The following is an 18,552-nucleotide window of genomic DNA, read 5'->3' on the forward strand; positions in this document are numbered from 1 at the left end:
GCGCGGCTTCCCGGCGCCATTAGAGGCGTCAGGTGACGGCGGGCCCGGGGCGGGAAATGGAGCCGAGTCCTGCGGGCGGCGCCGGGGCCGAGCGGAGGCCGCGGCTCTGCCGCCCGTGTGCGCCCGGTGACCGGCTGTGAGGCGCCGGCAGGAGGAGGCAGGGCAGCGGCTGGGCTCGGGCGCTGGTCCCGGAGGCGGCAGGGCCGCGCTGCACCGCCCGGTGTCACGGGCACAGGGGTGTTGTACGCGAAAGCGGAGTTGCTGTAACAAGGACAGGTTTATTCCTGACGTTTCCCGACTCCGCGCGTAGTTTTGCAACATCTGCTTAGCACGTTGGTTTTCTATGGAACTGCATCTTCCCGGTAGTTGCTTACCATGTAAATAACTGGAGGCTTTGAATGGGAGGTGAAGCTGCTGTTGATGGTCGGTATCATGTTGTCGCTGCCTGCAACTGCATCGTATCGTCACTGTTTTCCTCAGGGGTTTCCTGAAACAGTTTTTGCTTAATCTGGAAGTTTGCAAAGTTAGGCACGAGGACCTTAACTTCACTTGTGAGGGTTTCCTGCACTGCTCTAATGGTCTTGACAAATATGTTGACTCCTGATAACGAAATCCTACTGCTGCCCCCCTTAACTGCTATGGCCGCAGCTGCTTGAGAGATGCTGCATCTTCTCCTTTCAAAAGTCACTCAAATGTGTGCCTTCATACATCTTAGCGTGTCAGTGTCTCCTCATGCATACCCACCCCAGTCCATAAGAAGGCCCCAGTGTGGAAGGAACCATCCCTTGACAGCAAAGCTTTTTTTCTTCTGAGTAGTCAGTAACTTCGCAGGCCTCTGTAACAGTGCTCAGGCAGAAGCTGTTACATGACAAGCCAGTCTCTCAGGTTCCCAGAGGTCATACTTTGCTGCTTTCTGTCTTTCAACGTTTCTCTCTCAGCTCACTGTCTTTCTATTGCCATCTATGCTGGCAGTTCCAAGCTTCGTGTCGGTCTTTGCCTTGAAGGTGCCTCTGCCAGTGCACTTTTGTCTTCCTTCTCCCAACTGCCAGAGGTTTGTTTCTGGCATCCCACCTTTTGTCACTACTTGCTGCAAGCAGCAGCTTCCTTTGCCATGCACTGAACAATCGCAGTTTTCCATGGCTGCTTCCAAATGCTTGCTCTGCAGTCTCCTGATTACAGCTTGCTGACATCCCCTCAAGCACCAGGCTCGCTGTTTGACCAGAAGTCGAGGGGGAAGAGTTACTGGTTCCAGTTGCGCAGCCGGTTAGCCACACTGCAGCCCGAGGACTCTCGTTTGAGGCACATCTACCCTGCAGGGTCTGGGCTTCAGATGCATCTCCTGCCTACTCTGATGGGGTGAAAGCTGTCGAGGATGACCAACAGCTTAATAAACTGTGTTTAACAGACATCCAACCACACATTTGAATGTGTTTGAGTGGGAGAATGCTTCTGATGTATTTATTTTCACTTGTATATAGTGCTTTCCTTTCCATGATGTGTTCTTGAGCACTTCAGAAATGCAGCGTTATTTTTCTCAGACATTTTTGGGATCAATAAATGTGAACAAACATTTTAAATTTTCTGAAACCAAGTAAAATATTATTTTAAAGGTTCTCTCGACTCTAAAAATGAAATGATGGTTACAGTCCTGATTGCATACATAAATAAATCTGTCATCAGCAAATGCAAAACAAATGATTATAGAGAATCGAGCTTAAACACAACCTGTCATAGCAAATCTAATTACAGACTGGTGTGTATCTAGATTATTTTATACCTTCCCCAGGATGTGTCTGATCGAGAAGGAAACCAACCGGGCAGATCAGGAAATTGTGGGAAGCCTGTCAGCTCCTTTGAGGGCTGTGTTCAAATACATGTCTAACCCAATTAAACCCAAATAAGTGGTCAAAAGGCTTTGGCATGCTTTGCCAACAGCTTTCTTCTGTGACACAACTTAGGGTATCTATTTCAGTGAAGCACTACAGTTACTGAGATAAGACAGACACATTATCAATTGCTTTTCAACCTATTTAAATACGCTGCCATTACCTGCAGTTAATGTTGGGTCTTTTGCTTTAACAAGGTGACATTAAAGCCTCATCTATGATCAAAATAAAGGGTTATTATGTTGGGGAGAAGAGGTGATACTTGCTAAAAACATGACAGCAGATAATGAAAAGCAGGAGGAAAAATACCCCTTTTATTTCAAACAAAGCACTGCTAAGAAGAGTTTGGACAAACACAGTATCTTCAGTTGGAAGGCTATATTAGGAAACAGCTAAGCCATACAATAGGTCAGTTCAAATATGCCATGGTTTGGACTATATCCATCTTCATATCAAGTTCAGGAGTCTCATGGATGAGTTCATCCTACAGTCATGGACTAGAAATTCTCTGTGCTGTTACACATATCTAACTGTTAACTTTGGGTTCTCTAAATAGGTCTCTTAAAAAATGGAAGTCATATTACAAAAGGCCCAGTGAGCCCTGGAGACAGCATTACCAGGTTTAGGAACAGGAGAAACGCTGAAGAGCTGCCCTACACTCCTTCTCTTGTCTGGGGCTGGGAGAGATTTCACACCTTTGTGCTGATTTAAAACTAAAGCTACATCTGCCCAAATCATCATAAAATCATAGAATAGTTCAGGTTGGAAAGTACCTTAAGATCATCCAGTTCCAACCCCCCTGTCATGGGCAGGGACACCTCACACTAAACCATGTCACCCAAGGCTCTGTCCAACCTGGCCTTGAACACTGCCAGGGATGGAGCATTCACAACCTCCCTGGGCAACCCATTCCAGTGCCTCATCACCCTAACAGGAAAGAATTTCCTTCTTATATCCAACCTAAACTTCCCCTGTTTAAGTTTTAACCCGTTACCCCTTGTCCTGTCACTACAGTCCCTAATGAACAGTCCCACCCCAGCATCCCTATAGCCCCCCTTCAGATACTGGAAGGCTGCTATGTGGTCTCCACGTAGGCTTCTCTTCTCATCATTATATTAACTGCATTATTTGTGTGGGGACACTGAAGATGTAGTTGCTTGGTAGTTGCTGTAGGAGTATGGCATTTGCTTTCAGAGTACCTCAGCATGACCCTGAGCCTCCCCATCATCCCAGCAAAACGCAGGCATTAAGGACATAAAACAATTTTCCCAGCATTATTTAAGACCTCAAGCCTCTGTGCGGGGGTGACAAGGGAGAGAAATAAGACATGTAAGGTGTTTTATAAAGATGTGTTTTAACTTCTAAGGCACTCAGGAACCATGGTGATGAATCTGACACAAACTTAAATTGCTTAGATATGAGCTCTGATCCACCGGGAACTATCCTGACATTCATAAAGAGCATCAGATGCTAATAACTTCTAGTCAGTACTTACCTGGGCTTGATTTAACTGGTGACATACAGCTGAAATCCCTTCAGACTGATTTTCATTTACATGTCAACCACTGCTTTGACAGCGTAAAGTGACCTCAAGGAAAATGAGAATCTCGCTGTAATCTTATGCCATTGGGAAGTCAAAACCACTCTCACCCAAATTGCTGGGCAACTAATGCCAAAACATATTCACTTCCCCCCCCCCAGCACTTCCTTTTTCCCCATTCAGCATTCTGACTGATTTTGCAGGAAGCTTATGGTGGCTTATACACCATGGAGTTAAAACTAGTAAACAGACTGCTGTTTGCTTTGTGCATGCCAAAAGGAGCACAAAAGATGATTAGTTGCAGAACTCTACTGTCAATAACAACCTTGATCTTGCGCTGGGTATCATTCTGTCACTGTCGGAATGTGTCACTGTTACAGGAAATGTCTTGTACTATCTATCATGTTCTTGTTAGATGTGCTGTTCACAAATACAGTTTCAAAACACAGGTGTAGTTTCAAGTCATTTTTATCTTCCTTAGTTTTGTACAAGCAGTTTACAGTTATACTTTAAATGTTTCTAAAGGGATCCATTTTATAGCAACCTGAAAAGCTGATAATTGTAACAATTATAATTAATATACTGACATTTTGTTGCTGTCTATGTAAAAGTTGGTTTTATTTTTCAGCTGCAGTAGCAGCAGTATCGAGGCACTGTCCTGCACTTCAGTAATGGAAATTTCCCAGCCTCAGAGCACACTCTGTCTTAGTCAGCTGCAATAAAACTGAGTGATTTCAATATTGTTGTGTGCTTTACTTGTCCTCGGTTATCTGGAGCTTGTATCTTTTGAAAAGCAGCTACTCCTCATGAGCTTGCATCATCGCGCCCAAGAGTTAAAATTCAGTCAACAAGTTGTGGATAAGAGAATTGAGCCACCGAGTGAAAGCTTATTTTACCGGACTGACAAAACAAAGCATACGCAGTCAGTATCTATACAGTGAGTTGTGAGGATGCCACTGAAGCCCTGGTGTGTGACCATGGTTTTCTTGTGCTGAAGCTTTATGCACTGGGCAGCTATTTAATTTTTACAAAAGATTTAGCTAGTGCATGATATCTGTCTCTTATCTTTGTATTTCTGGTATCAACTGCTACGAAAATGCAAGAAAATACAGAAAAGGAGATAAGATTATTACAAAAGAATAGCAGAAGTCTCATAATTTACAAATACTAAAATATGCAGTCTCTTTCCCCACTTGTTCTCAGTTCAGCTGTAGATGGGACAAGCAATGCCTCCAACAGAGGCAGAAGTCAAAGCATGTAGAAACAGGAATACTGGGTTGCATTGTCCGGATATTGCGGTAACTCCATTTTTAATACTTCTTGCTCGTAGCTAAAAATGTAGGGAGCATCTGCAATGAAGATGTTGGCTGATGTGAGCACAGAGGATAAAGGATGATGAAGGAAAGAATAAAAGAGAATATGGGGAGGAAGAACGTAGAAGAAGCAAAATGAACAGGTACTGGGAATGTGTTATGGGAATAGAAGGGTTGCAGTTGGAGGGGTGACATCCAGACCCCACTGCACCCGGCTTTGTGCAAGTGAAAGAGTTGGCAGACACAAGTTCCTTCACAGGGAACCAGTTTGGGGAATGATACCAGACCTCCTAAAAAGAGCTGACCAGAACTTGCTTTCACTGATGTTGTCAGCTGGGGTGATGCTCATCACAAATACACGTTTAGCTCATGACTTTCTGATGGCACAGGTTCACTTCCTACTTGCCCGCTGTTATTATATTTAGCCCAAATGATGGGCAGTGGCTGAACAGAAACAAGTGATGGGGAACAGTTTGCTACTGGGATTCTGTGATTAAAAAATCAGCCAACATTGACACATCACCACCACAAGCACGTGGTAGCCTTTATAAGCAAGTTGGAGGCCATGGCACAGTTATTTGAATATGAGTTTGCACATATGAACTGTCACACTTAGCTTTCCTGTTGCAGATAACAAAGAAACAGGACTGCCTGCTTCTCCTTTACCAGCCACATCTGCTGACACCAAACTGCAGCAGAGCTGCTTCCAGATTTATGGCTGAGACACACTGAGCACCTGCAGGGAAGTCTGCATCTTTGCTCTCTAAGCTGCTCCTGTGCTGTGGGAGGGAAGGAAGGTATCGGTCTCTTCAGTCTCTTCTTGCACTTTGTTCTGTCCACCAACCTGAGAGCCCAAAGAGTCCATTCTGCATACTTTTTACTAGATATTACATACATGCGTTCATTACATCTGTTTCTAGACTCCAAAACTCATGAATCATCATTCATTTTTAAAGCATCCATTTCTTAGAGCAGAGAAGACCTGTGCAGGCCCGAGAGATTTCCTGAAGGAAGTGGTGTCACAGTATTTTGTAAAAAAGAGGCAAGCTGTTGGAATCTGTGTTGCATTACAGGGGTAATGCAATACCTCTGAGCGCTTCCTGTGTATCAGAGGTACAGTTTTCACCATATCATAAAACTTTCAAGCGTTTGTTAATAAACACTTCTAGAGAAAGAATAATATCCAAATATATACCCCCTGTGGCATCTGTTATTATAAACAAAAGAAGGTTTTCATTACATATATATATATGAGATGAATATATATATCTATCAGGGGAGTATTTGTGTGAGAGAAGCAGATTTGAGGGCCCTATCCACTGCCCTCATGTTGCATCTCTCATTAAGCCATTTGGATTCCAGGCATATGATTTTTTTGTATGTAAATTGTGAGATGCTTGAGCAAATGTAATTTTCACTATCGGCATTTTTAAACAATGTGGGTACCCAGAGAACCAACGTCTGCAGAACTACAGCACTGAGCCTTGTATGAAAATGGCAAAAATAAGATTTGCTTCTAACAAGAATGATCTACAAGGGCTGTGGTACCTAATTCAATACACAGCTTGTGCAGATATTCAGAGCAGTGCCAGCTCGATGTGTGGCCTTTCTCACTTGACAGCTTTGTTGTCTCAGCTAATTCTCCAGGCTAAATTAACCGAGCCTGGAAAGGTAGAGCTGGGGAGCAGAAGGGTGCAGTTTGCACCCCAGCAGATAAGATCTGTGGCAAGGAAATGCGAATTATCGAGACTGATCTTCTTGTCCTGATCATGGTGAGGACTTGGTCTGCAGCAGACAGGCACACAGGGTGGGGGCTGGGAAGAAATTCGAGGTTTCTGCCAATTCTATAGGGAATAAGCATTTTGACAGGTAACTACATCAACGCAAAGGCAGGCTTGGGTCTCGTAGGGCTTCATCACTGAAGGAAGCTTGGGAAGTTCAGGGCAAATTGTAAGACTTAGCTGTTTGTTCAAGCTGTCTGGGACAATCGGGAACATCTGAACTGCAGTTTCATGGGGTAATCCTGCTGTGTGGAAATGCAAGACTGGAAACAACTGTGTACAATTCTTACTTCTTTAAATGGCTGTCCCATTTTAAACACTGCCACATAGAAGTTAGAGCAGGGGAAAGACTGAGCCTCAGGAAGGTGCTCCCTCAGCCACCAGCACTAGACCAGCAGACTGAATTAATAATTAAAACATTTGTAGCTTTCAGTATTTTGTAAGTTTTAACAATGGGAGAATTACCTGGCTTGCATTACTGTTGTCTTACCTGACATATGGTGGTTATTACTCCAGATATGCAGGGCCTAATGACAAGAGATGCCTTTTATGAGTGCAGTACATCCATTGTAATCAAGTGCTACATTAATCTTACTGCATTACCGAGTCTCTGGGTTTTGTACAAGTGACACAAAGTTGTTGTGAGGATCTGTCAGCCTCCTGCATCTCAGATAACTTTTCACTGTGATGTCTCATTTCTCATTGATGTTAACAGAGCCAGACTGAATCCCTGGCCTGGAAACCCTGAGAGAAAGATCAACAGCAAGGAAAAGCATTTTTTACAACTGCAGAAAAGGTTGCTTTAAAAAGGAAAAAGAGAGAGCACACTGCTCCTTTTGAAGGATATGGCAAAATATCTGCAGAGCAATGCTCTAGCATCCAATTTAACAGGTACCATTAATGGCAATAGGATAAGATTAAAATATTAGGCTCTGCCAAGCAGTATGTGTGTGGGGGGAGCAGACAGCAGATGTCCAGCCACTTAGGCCTATGCCTCGCACACCAGACCGTGGTATGGAAATACGTGTGGATATTTAATTGTTATTCAACTACAAGTTGCCTGGATTTATTTGTCTGGGAAGCACATATGCTGCAGTGAGAAATGAGTGTTTATTAGCACAGCAGCTCTGCCGGCCTTTCCCGCAGAGAGACAAAGTACCTCCATCTATAGAAAATGGATTAAAAGGGAGCAGCATACCGCTCTTATGTCCCATTTACCTTTGTGAAGTGCAGCTGGATAAATGCCAATATATGGATACATTTCCATCATGAACTCTGAACAGCTTTTACTGCTGCTTGTTACAGATAATAAAAAGGCAGCAGCTGTCCTCTTATCAAATCGACATTTGGAGAAAGGTACACCTAAGTAAGGGACATAAACAGGACTCCTCCTTCAGGGACAGCTACGGGGCTACATGAAAATAAACCCTTTAAGAGCTAGATTAGGAAGATGGGGCCATTGCCCTGCATTCAAGCATTTTTCCGGTGCTTGTTGCAACAACCTTTTGTGGTTGCTCTTAACTTGTCCTCTTTCCTCCTTGGTTCCTCTTCCACTACTCTTACCCATGACAACATCCTCCTAGAGTCCTGATCAATCCTGTGCCGTGGGGGCTGCTGCTGCTGCATGACCTCCCTTCACCTATCCAGTCATCCTCCCTCCGTGTTCAGCTATGCTCTTTTTGAGGGAGCACCACCTAGGAGGAGAAGTGTGAAGTTAAGCCTAGAATAGCAGTGAGGCATCCCCCAGATCTGCAGCAAATCCAACACCTGTACTTCTCCCACTCCCTGCAGTTCCAGTCTCCGTTCTCAGTGTCCAACTCTCCTCCTTTCCTGGGCTGCTCTGTTTTGTACTGCATTAGTTTTCTTACATTTTATTGAGCTGCTTGAGCTCAAGAAAGGACCAGACAAGAATCCAGCCTGTACAAAGAAAGCAGCAGGGCTGGGAGCAGGTGTCCTTTTGATACCAGCGGTCCATTAGTTTTGGCTCAGCTGCCATGACTCCCCAAGTCAAACAGGGAGGTTTGACTACAGTGCTGAGAAGACTTCAGCCACTTCTTTTGCCTTTGCCATCCTTTGCTGCACTTTTCTCTGATCTTGAAAAACATGGGGGAAAACCAGTCAGGTTTATAGTAACTTCCTCACCGTCTCCTTTGTGCTCATCTTCTTCCTTTCCTGTTTCTGCCATATACTCTTCCAAAATCTTTCTGCTGTAATTCTCTATGCTCCTGCTGACTTTGTCCTACTGCTCAAGCAGCTGTTGACCTCTAGAAACACATTCCTGATCAAGGATCCTTCTCCCTGCAGCCACAGCACAGCAAGGCAGACAAACACAGGCCTCCTCTCTCAGGACAGGCGTTCAAAATAAAAAGTATTACACAATCCACAAGACATGCGCATTACTCACCGAAACAATCATGGGTATCCTATTTCTGCAGCCCTGCCTCTCGGTGCTTGCTTCTTGCCACTATCGTGCCAGTGTGCTGAAGCCAGGACCCAGGAACAACTGTATGTGTGCGTGTAAACCTAAAGCCTGCAATGGAGGGGATGTTTCTGTACAGCTGTAGCAATGATCAGAGGCAGTCTGCCTGCAAGGGACAGAAGCATCTCACTGGGTTTGTTTTGTGATGTGGTCTGATCATTTATACTGTTGAATTAATAAAAACAACAAGATAGAAGCTAGCCAAATGGTATCCATTGCTAGCTGCCATTCGTTCCTTCATTCTTATTCCACGTACACTAGGAAGTGTGCATTATCTGATACATTGAGACATAAGAAACAAATAAATGCCTTTATATTGCAAGGAAAAAAAAAACAACAAAAACTTTCTAGAAATACTGTAGAAACATTCACATCCTCTATTTCTGTCTTTTATAAAAGGCAGGCTGTGTCTTATTATCATCAAGGAAGAAGTAAACAAACGTAATTTAATCAGTTCTGTCTTTCGTCGATTTGCATCAGCAAGAATAAAAGACAAAGGCAGAATGGAAAACAGCAGCTTTGTGCTAAAAGTTTGAATGCACAAAATAGTTCTTTCTCCAGCTGTCAAACATTAAAAAACGCTATGCATACCAGTAATAATAAAAGTGTCAAACAATTGACCACACTGGGAATCACAATGCTTCATTAAAAGCTCTGAGGCAGAGTAGAAAAGCTTCCAGCCATTTGTTAAACAGAACTAAATGCTAAGATACTTTCAGAAAGTGTCAGAAGATGCTTTCATCTAGTCTAGCCAGGCAGATAAACATCTCCTTGCTTACTGCAGCCCGGCCTCGGAGCTCGCAGCAACTCAGCACTAACAGCTGGATGTGCCATTTGCTTTCCCGAGACCAGGGCATCTCTCAGTAAAGCAGAAACAAGTAATGTCCTTCCCAGTGATGAGGCCTCCGTTCCGTGTGGTGCAGGGACTTACTGGGGAATTTTGTATTTACATATGTAATTACGTGCTATCTGGAGAACCGAACCTATTTGTTCAGCTGACAGGCGATGTTGGGACAAGGAATTTTACAGACAGGATATTTATAGACCCTTTATCTCTATGTGCGATCAGAACTGAAACGTCAAACAATGCCCTGAACGAAGGGTTCTTTCAGTTCAACTTTTCTCCATTGTTGCTTTTCCCTATGGGTTTTTTTTTTTTCTCCCTCTGTCTGGTTACTGCCTAAAACTTGGCAGTGAGAGAAAAAAGGGAATGTGACTCACACTGACAACTTCATTTGCTGTAAGAGACCTCAGTAATTGCTCTAACCCACTTACAGGAAAGCTACCCCTCCTCTTTCTCTCTTCCTCCACCCTTACATAGACAGAGGCCATATTTGTAGCAGGAGGAGCCCGGCTGATCTCAGGGGTCATGCTATCACTTATGAAGTAACCAGGCCTCTTTCTTTTCACTTTTCTTCTGAGGGATTCCAGTTAACCCCTCACAAGAACTCCAGTTTAAGGGGCATCTTCCTGCCACGGATTTCTCATGAACCCCATAGCCAGGGTTTCCAAAGGACTCACGGCTGAAACGCAGCAGGGCTGAAGCAGCTGCTCCCACCAGACACAGCAGCTTGGCAGCCAGCATCCCAGCGCCAGCGTAGAGCTATCAAGGAGTCAAACAATTGTCGCCTTTTCCTTTGCTGATGGGATGGGGGCAGGGGCAGTAAATGGAACAGGAGGAGAACCGGCGCAGATGCCTGCGCAGCGCTCTACCAAAATATATTTTCTTTTTTAATTACATAATCCCCATAATGAGCGTGGCATTCGTAGTGAGGTGGCGGAACAGATGGCAGAGACTTCGTTTTCAGCAAGACGTTAATTAACAACAACTCTGGGTTCTGCTAGAGAAGGTTTGTTCTGCTCTAGCAGGGTTAAGATGGGGGCTTACTACATAGGGCAAAACTGAGTTTCCAAACACAGAACTGTGATTTTTATCCCTGTTGGAATTTCCAGCATACTCTCCACAGCAACACAGCAACCTCCTACATGCAAAGCCATGTTAAAAACCAGCACAAGTTTGGGTCCTAGGAGCAGCTTGGGATTCTCTACAAACACTTCTGAATGCTCTGTGGACATACAAATACAAAAAGGAGAGGGAAAAGGGGTTAATGTGATTGAGAGAGCTTTGTGCAACTTAAACTGCAGGTGAGATTGTGTAATGTACAGCATCTTCACAGGGATATGCTTAAAGTTAAAGCTTTCTGAGAAGCCCTGCCTTAAGTTCTCTCTCCTCTTTCCTCTGTTCCACACAGTCAGACTTAACATCTTCAGCACACTGATGCAGCTGAGCTGGAAAGAGCTATCCCAAGGGGGACTTGAGCAGAAAGTAGCTATGAAAGATATTTATTAAAACCACAGGCAGAGAATACATCACCCAGACACAATGAATAGGGAAATAGCCCATGCAGCTGAAAAGTCTAGCCTCTATTTTTTGTCTGATAAAGCTAGCCAGACAGCCCAGCACAGTGAACAGCCCACAGACATTCAGCTCTTCCCTCCCTGTGCTGCCAGGTGACATGAGGTTGCTTTTTCCTGCTCTGCATTCACCATCGCAGGCTCTCCAGGGTCACATGCCCAAGTCCTGCAGGAGCCTGTGGGCCACATTCCTCCGGGGATTACATCCATCCCCAGCAGGAGAGAAGGAAGATCTATGCAGGCCAAAAGGGATGGGCAAGCAGTGGGGAGGGAGGAGCTGAGGGGGGAAGGAGCCAGCTGTAGAGAACATCAGGATGAACACAGGCAGGAGCTGGAGGACAGTCCTGCAGGAAAGGGAGAGGGGAAGCCGTCACATTCTATAACAGTATAAAACAGGGCAGCAGGGCACCTAGATTCATCCGCTGTGAAGCTTGGAAATGAACCCATTATTCCCACATCTCACCACTCATCCCTGTGCTGCCAGCAAATATCTAACAGCTGACAAGAAGCATCTCTGCCCATTCTAGTGACATGCACGTCCAGAAAGGATGCTTTGCCATTACTCCCACTCCAGGCAGTAGATGGCTGTGGGTCTGTGCTGTAAGCTGAAAATCATGACCCTACCCAGTACCCAGGGGGAGAAAATGATGATTGCAGATGATTTTTTATTTTCTTTCACTGTGTCTGTAAAATACATAGTTAGGGTGAGTTAAAAATTGCATTACAAGAACATTGCAGTTATGAAGTCCAACAAATGAGTATATGCCTGAACTGAGAATGTCAATTCCACCTTTCAGCAGCTATTTTAGTTCAAAATACCAGGTCAAGCTCCTATGCCATATTGCTTTTAGCCAAAAGAAAGTGCATCCTGACATGCTTTTATTGAGTGTCACTAACCTGCAGAATTGTACGTGATTTGGGCCTCCGTGTTGTGTTAAACCAGAAACTGGCCACAGAGCAGAGCTCAGTATCTTGCATGCATCAGATGGCAGAGATTCTTTGCAGGATGATTTTCAGGAAAAGTGCCAGCTATCACCGAAACTGTGCTTAGGAGGTGCAAAGTAGAGGAAAGAAAAGAACACAAAAAAACCCTATATTCTGCTTAGCCTGTCCTCCTTTGGTAGCAATTGAGAGGGAGATGTGAGAATCAACAGAATGCATTTGTACTTACAGCCACTTTTTTGGGAGGAGAGAAGGGTGACTAAAAACACTTAGCAGATATTACCTTAGAAAAATAAACCCAGCATAACGAGAAGTTAACTCTTCAAGGAAAACCAAGAAGAAAAGCGACCAGCAGATGCAGAGACAAACACTGACTTCACTGGAGCTGCAAGGCTGAATTTGGCTTGAATTCTGTGAAGTACTTTCAAAGCAGGAGCATACTGCATACAAATGAGCGTTAAATAATTCGCATCATTAAGAGAGCTCTGAGCAGCTCATCTGGACTTTGAAAAAAGCTAAAGCAAATGTACATTGCTTGAATACCATTAGGGACTGTCATTAACTAGCATTAAGACATCTACAGTATCGGCAGTGCTATAATAAGAGACCCATCCTCCTTTTTAGGCTATTTTCTTTATTGATTGTAGACTTTCTTATGCACAAGCTTTAGAGTGCCACAGAGCTCAGCAATTCACGTAGGAATACCCACTAAAGAACTATACAATTACTTCTGGTTTATATTGCATCTTTTAATTTTGTTTTTCTAGAAACATAGTCCTGTCTGTTTGGTGTAGATACCACAGCCAATTTAAACACCAATGTATATGAAGGAAGCAAAGACACAAATAGGTAAATGGATTTAGCCAGGGTGACATAGAAGAACCCAGTGTAACAGAAATAGACTAAAGGGTCTGGCTGCCCAGTTTCCTGGTTTAACCATTTCACTCAATCAGCTCTAAGCAGAGCTGCTGTAGGAGTAGGATAAACTGTGGCCTCATCCTGTATCTCAAATGCCTGAAAACAGGTTTCAGAAGTAGCAGGGACAGAAGAGGTCAGGTGAAAAACACAAGTTGCACAAAGAACCTAAGGTATAATATATTTTAATACGGTTGAAGGTATTCAAGTGCCAGAGCAGCAGGATCTGACGAGTGATGGAACACTAAGAGCTAAATATGTGCAGCAAAGAGCATAGGGGGAGGCAGGGGCAGGCAACAGCCTACAGGCAGTTGAAGGGGAGCTGGAAGGAATCTTTAATGAAGGCAGAAATCGTTCTGGGTGACTCAGAATATTGGTATTCACAAAGAGAATTGAGAACAGGCAAAAATAAATAAAGCTGAAAGCAAAACCCAAAGGCCAAATCCCTCTCAATAGCCAGAACACTGATATAATCTGAGCAACCAAACAACAGGTCCTTGTGAAAACCTCTCTCAGCTACTTCCTGCGCACCAGCCTCCCTCCACGGCTGGTGATGGCTGTAAGCAGCTCTGGCTGCCCAAGCCAGGGAGCTTTGCAGGCTGCTGTTGTGCAGACACCAGTTTCCTTGCAGAACGCAGCCCCGGTGGTCTTCCCTCCACACCCCCAGCCCTTGGCTTCCCTGTGACATCTCAACTAGTGCATTGTGTAACTTCACAAACTTCCCTTGAGCCCTGAGCAGCTCAGCTCGGCTTTCATTAGCTGCCAGCTTTTGTACATGTCACAGGCACACACATCGGTCACTGACAGATTCAAAGTCGCAGTAGTTTTATTTCTGAGTGGATTTATGTTAGCCAACTTCCAGATCCTGCTGCCAGCAGCCCTAAATGTGTGCAGCAACATTTAACTATCACCCCAAGGTCTACCGTGAGCACGGAAAACCAGAATGCTTTCCTTTTTTTTTTATTTTAAAACAAGTGTGATGATTTTTTGCCTTTTTAAAATTTTTGCTTTTTATGTCAAAGAAGTTACAGTTACATATATTGGAACTGAGATCAGGAAGACTGAAGGACAGGAAAGATTTCTTGACAGCGAGATCTATTAGTGAATGGAATCGCCTCCCAAAGGAGGCAGTGGGAGCACAAGAAGTGCTTTAGCAGAGCCAGTATTAAGTGCTCCAAGCAATGTGGCCAGCTTCTAGAGGGCTGCCATGAGACCCACGGCCCTCAGCAATACAGGATGCTTGCCATTAGCTTGCTAATGCACATCCTGGCTTGGCCGATTGCTGTTTGGGAATAGCTCATTGACTTCAAATTTCATTAACAAGAAAATATTAGAAGACAGTTTTCTAATGGTAGGGGCAGGCCTTTGCAACGTATCTTCCCATTACAAAAGGCAATTGTTAGGGGGAAGAAGTGAATGGTTTTCATTAGTATTTGTATTAGGATTTATTATTAACCTTTCCTTAAACTACTTCAAAGTAAAAAATACTAAACTGCTTGGATCCCCTCTCTGCCTCTTTCATCCTGCAGAAAACAGCCACCCCCCCATCTCTTGCTAGCGCTACCAAAGAAATAGAAAAGGCCACCAGTTACAACGAGTTTTAAGATTGGAATACAGATCCATAATTTCTTTACCTTAGAAAGCAGAGAGAACCAAGACACAAATTGAGATGCTAAAATTAAGGCAAAAAAACAGCCTTAAAAACATTTCCAGGAGAGAGAACATAATGGGGGAGAAATTGGCTTACTCTATTTTTCTAAGGGTTTAATGTCAGTCCAAAACCAAGCACCTGAAATGCTTTCCTCAGTTTTATAGTTAGTATACACTGCACTGTGCAGCAGTACCTTGTTTCAGTAGTTCAGCCAGTAACTTCCAAAAACTGTATTTAGACTTTAAATGTAAGCTTAATGCTGAATATCTAGGGATTGATGTTTAGTATCCCCATCAATCACCAGTACAAACGATCAGCTTTAGACCTGTAGTAAGAGGAAGCTCTGTGTATGATTTGATAATTCTAATGTTTTGAGGAGATTAAAATCCATTGAAGGGTGGGACAGAGTGAAGATTCGTTTTTGTCTTTAAAAGCAGACTCACCAATGCAACAAGGCAGCCTGCCTACACTGCTGAACTTGACCTTTGCCTCAGCTGCAATGTTCTGTTTCTTCAGAAAGACATGAAGCTTCAGGAGACTGACAGGACAGAAAGGGGGAATTGGCAGAGCCATTTCAGCACCTAATTCATGTTCCCATCTCAAGTCTCTCAGTGGCAGGGGTCCTACTGGAGCAGTGCTGAAGCAGCTCTGCTTTAGGGAATCTTTTGAGAGCCAGCACTAAAGACACAGTACCTTCAAAGGCCAGTGACATTCAGCCAGTTACAGGGAAAACTCCTGACATGCGCCCATGCTTCACCCCATGCCGGTCATTCCAGCTCCTGGCACAGTTGTGTGGAATTAGCTGCATCAATAGAAAGCAATTGGTGAAATACCTGATGGCAGTGGCCCAACTCTCGCTTACCTGCACCTGTCTGGAACCCAACAATTCGATCCATCGTTAGCAGCTTGGCTTAATTATAACTTAGAACTTCTTCAAGCATAGACTTTGCACAAGATTTTAAGTGACTATAATTAATTATACAGAAAGCCTGAAGTGTCTTCTGGTCCATTGTTAAAAATGTCCTTTCCCCACACTGACACCAGAACTTGGTTTTGTAAAGGAACTGGGCTGTAGACTAGGAGAGGGGTCTCTCTCATAGCCTGATATACACAGAGAGAAAGAGCTTTCCTGGCTTAAATGAACTAAAACAAGGCTTCAAATTTGCTTAATCTCAATTAAGAGATGCAGAAAGGAATATTATTCTAACCTATACTTGTTTAGTCCCATTCTTTATATTAATTACTTCTTTCCTCTCTCCTATTTAAGGCTTTTTGCACTCTCCCCAAATTACTCTTGGCTGTTATCAGAGATGGTATTGGATAGCTGTACTCCATCCTGAACTGACTACTTGAATTTTAACCAGTAAAAAGCAGACCACAGAATTAGTGCCAGAAACACTGCAACTTCTTAAAAGACACAGGGGAAGAAGGAAGGTGTTATCATGCAAACAGACTTTTCACACTCAGCTTTTCAGTGCCTACCTGGAAAATGAAAATGTTGTGGGAATGACAGTATGCAGAGGGTTCTTTTGGTCAATCTGTGGACACGGGAATATCACAAATTTTCCCTGTTGCATTTTGGTTTGCTTTGGCCAAAGGAAAGAGGGAGCCCTCTAGGGGTAGAAACACAAAGCCCTGGAGAAATGTTCACACGCCTTTTCCATACCAAGACCCTCCTGCCTTACCTTGAGGTAGGAGCAGGTTCCTGCCGTGTGCAAGGGCTCAGAAGATGAAGGTCTAGGCAGAAAAGTCAGGCTGGGTAGAAGGAGGTCCCGTGTGCTTTCCTGGAAGTGCTTACTCTACAGCCTAGAACATGATGTGGGAAGTAAGTCTCTTTTCTATCATTTGTGCAGTGGTTTACAGGGAAAATAGCACATCACCAAAGTGCAGACTGAAATACTGCAGCTGGCCTGACCCACCACAACATAGCTAGCATTTTTTCTTTTAGGCTATGCAAAAGACTTGGGTTTGCCTTACTCTATGCCTCAAGCATAGGATGAACTCCTGTACAAAATGAGCAGGTTTACGTTTGTCAAGGCATGTTCAAAATATTTCTTTCCAAGAGCTATTTCTATTTGAAGGCTAGATAACAGCTGCACCATTAATACATTTAAATATTTTCTGATTCTAATGAGAACTTCATATTCTTTCCAAACAGCTCAACACAACAACACGAGGATGTGGCAAACCCAAACTTCAAAACATTCTAATTCAAAAACAAACACAAAAAAACCCCACCACCCTGCAAGTATCAAAACCCATCTAACAAGATATTAAGGATTAGCTGTAGTGCCACAGGTAACAGATTTTGTTAGATATCCAAAATTGAAAAGAACAGCTTAACACTTTGAAGAAAACAAATCTTTTTTTATATATATATATATATAAGGGATGTTGACTGCAAGACATCTGCAGTTAGAGATGCAAAACTGTGTTATCAGTTTGGTGAAACGGGTAAACACCCATTACAGTCTCTACACATAATTTACAATAAACTTCCTGTATGACATATTCAAGGTTATGCTTGCTTTCTTAAAAAAGAAATAAATAAAACAGAGGCAGTAACATGAAAGCCTGTAATCTACATTAGTGCTACTTGAATAGCAAACTTGATCTAGATGAAGAAAATGTTTTGTCTGGCCCTTGCCAAAAAACAGAGACACGAAGTCTGCATTACTAAAGGGGAGCCCATATTTCTTAAAGTTCTTCTTAGTCTCTGAAGAAGCCCTTCTGCTCACTCCATTTCCCAGGTATAGAGGACAGCCATTTCCAGACTGATCTGGTAGAGCATGAAGAATTACTTTCCACAGTAAAGTTTTCTAGAGAACCTGGATGAACCCAGCAAATACAAGTGAATGTACACTGAGCAGCTCTACAAGAATTTAAAAAGCCTCCATTTGTGTTGCAACAGTCACTAATTCAGGCTGAAACAGACACAACTGCTTCATCACCACTGTTAGCTCATTACTTTCTACACTGAAGGAAATGAGTGGTTCAGATTTTACAGCATATTGCAAAGACACATACATCAAATGGGGGTGGTTAAACAGGACTTGAAGATTTGTCATTGCTTGCTCAAACAATTTAGGTGGATAACGCTTCTGTGTCATGAACCCCATTCATGGCATCTAGTTTAGCTAAATGTAGCTTTAAATCAAAGTTTTACATTCATTTCCATGGGCTTATTGATTGCTTCTTGCTCAAACCCACCAGCAACAGAGACTGCAGATGACTGATACCACAGTGCAGAAGGTTGGCTGTGAGCCCCATGTTGAACACATGGTCTACTGGAGATCTGCTAGATGAAAAAGAAAACATTCATGAATAAGATAGCATAGCCAACGAGAATCAGCAACGCCAAGATTTCACCTCCTACTAGTCAAAAGAAGACAGTAAAGCCAATGCTGGGCACCAGCAAGGAGAAGCAATAGTGATGCCCAGTCCTTTCCTTGACTGCAGCTGGAATGGGCTGTGAGCTATAGGAAGACAGCACCCTTTGACAGGAAGTACCAAAGATGCCTACATGACACTGGAGTGATTTTGTTCAGCTCTGTGTCGTTGTCAGTGAAGAGCAGCTGTAGTGCCTTTGGATTGTGGAGTTACCTGGATGATGAATTCCCACAGTTGCTT

The sequence above is a fragment of the Pezoporus wallicus genome, unplaced genomic scaffold, assembly GCF_028554395.1.
Source record: "Pezoporus wallicus isolate ANWC-B61680 ecotype Strahan unplaced genomic scaffold, APGP_CSIRO_Pwel_v1 contig_6401, whole genome shotgun sequence".
Lineage (NCBI taxonomy): Eukaryota > Metazoa > Chordata > Aves > Psittaciformes > Psittacidae > Pezoporus > Pezoporus wallicus.